At 39.6% G+C, this 2068-nt stretch overlaps 1 non-coding gene across 1 annotated transcript; it reads right to left on the bottom strand.

The window, feature by feature from the left end:
- Positions 1–1006: 1006 nt before the first annotated feature.
- Positions 1007–1113, bottom strand: LOC141716098 (small nucleolar RNA R71). The gene has a single exon (XR_012572827.1). It is a non-coding gene; the product is annotated as a small nucleolar RNA R71 (small nucleolar RNA).
- Between the last annotated feature and the right edge of the window lie 955 nt (positions 1114–2068).

Raw genomic sequence — 2068 nt, 5'->3', positions numbered from 1 at the left:
TACAACGAAAGTTGGCGTTTATCAGTTTCGTGTTGTTCGATTAATATCATCATCATTACATGCTAAGGTTAATAATAATAACTATTGAATGAAGTATTAATGAAGTTAGGATCTCATGTGTGTTTAATATTGTTAATTAAGTATTTAATTCTCGTAGTAATTATTAGTTTACCAACCTTAATTGTTATTGTCTTGGCATTGAAGAATAATCATACATTGGTGAGTAAGTGTTAATTAAATATAATTAATCAGAGTCTCTGTGGGAACGAACTAGAAATCATTCTATATTACTTGCCAACGCGTATACTTGCGTGATTTATGTAGCGCATGCTTTGTGCCTAACAAGTTTTTGGCGCTGCTGCCGGGGACTCGGTGTTAATTTGTTTAGTTTATGTACTTGCCATCAGTGGTCATTAGGATTCATTGATTAAGACTTGTTACTTACTGCTTCCGGTTGTGTTTCAGGTACTCTAGTGAGCGTTTATGCAAACATGTTCTCGCACTCGCAAGAGAAATATGGATAAAGCTGAGGAGACAGATAAAGCTCTTGACTTTCCAAAGAAAATAGTTTTTGAAGATTCGGATAAAGAGAGTGAAAAGAAAGAACCTGAAAAAATGAGTGATCGTCAAGATCAAGCTGATCAAGCTCTTATGGACTTTTCTCGGCCAAAAATTGATAACATTCAGTCAAGCATCATTCATCCGGCTATTCAGGCCAATACTTTTGAAATCAAGCTGGGCACTATTCAGATGGTTCAGAATTCTGTTTCTTTCGGAGGGGCTGCGACTGAAGATCCCAACACATATCAGGAATTTTGTCGAGATATGTAGTACATTCAAATATAATGGTGTCACTGATGAGGCTATCAAGCCGAGGCTTTTCCCATTCTCTCTGAGGGACAAAGCTAAGGACTGGTTACATTCTTTAACAGCTGGATCCATCACTACTTGGGAAGATCTTGCACAAAAGTTTCTGGTGAAGTTCTATCCAATGGCCAAAACTGCAGCTATGAGGAGTGCTCTTACTCAGTTTGCGCAACAACTAGGAGAATCTATGTGTGAATCTTGGGAGCGCTACAAGGAGATGTTTAGAAAGTTTCCACATCATGGTATGCCTGACTGGATGGTGATCATTAGTTTCTACAATGGTTTGGGGGTCCAATCTTGACCCATGCTCGATGTAGCTTCTGGAGATGCCTTGTGGGCCAAAAGCTATATTGAGGCCTATAATCTCATTGAAACTATGGCTGCAAACGAGTATTAAAACCCAACTCAAAGGATGATGCCTGGGAAAGTAGCAGGTATTCTGGAAGTTGATGCATCTACAGCTATTGCAGCACAGCTCACGACGCTGACTATGAAGGTCGATTCTTTAACCAACTATGGCGTAAATCAATTATCTAGTTTCTGTGAGCTTTGTGCAGGCTCTCATGCTACGGATCAGTGTTCTCTTGTTAATGAATCTGTTCAGTATGTGAACAATTTCCAGAAACCGTAGCAGCCTGTGCCCGCTACTTATCATCCTAATAACAGAAATCATCCCAATTTCAGCTGGAACAATAATCAGAATGCTTTTCAGCAGTCATATTAGCAAGCTGCAAATAAACAGTTTAATCCACCTAGATTCCAACATCCTCAGCAATTTGCTCAAAGGCAACCATATCCTCAACAAGGAGGTGCTGCTCCACCTTCTAGTGCTGATTTCGAGGAGTTAAAGTTGTTGTGCAAAAGTCAGGTTATTTTCATCAAGACCTTGGAAAATCAAATTGGACAAATAGCTAATGCCTTGCTCAATCATCAACCTGGAACACTTCCCAGCGATACTGAAGTGCCAGGCAGGAAGGAAGCTAAAGAGCAAGTCAAAGCTGTCACCTTAAGGTCTGGAAAAGTTGCTGATGCTGAAAAAGCAAAAGATGTAGAAGTTAAAGTTATAGATGAAGAAGGAATGTAAAAGGAGAAAGAGGGGAAACCAAGGAAGACTACTGTTGAACACACTCTGTATGAGGGTAATATAGGGGAGAAACAACTTTATTCTCCACCACCTTTTCCTAAGTGATTGCAAAAACAA

Source organism: Apium graveolens, chromosome 3, assembly GCF_009905375.1.
Source record: "Apium graveolens cultivar Ventura chromosome 3, ASM990537v1, whole genome shotgun sequence".
NCBI lineage: Eukaryota > Viridiplantae > Streptophyta > Magnoliopsida > Apiales > Apiaceae > Apium > Apium graveolens.
The sequence above is the reverse complement of the archived record's forward strand: the minus strand, read 5'-3'. Positions and strand labels throughout refer to the sequence as shown.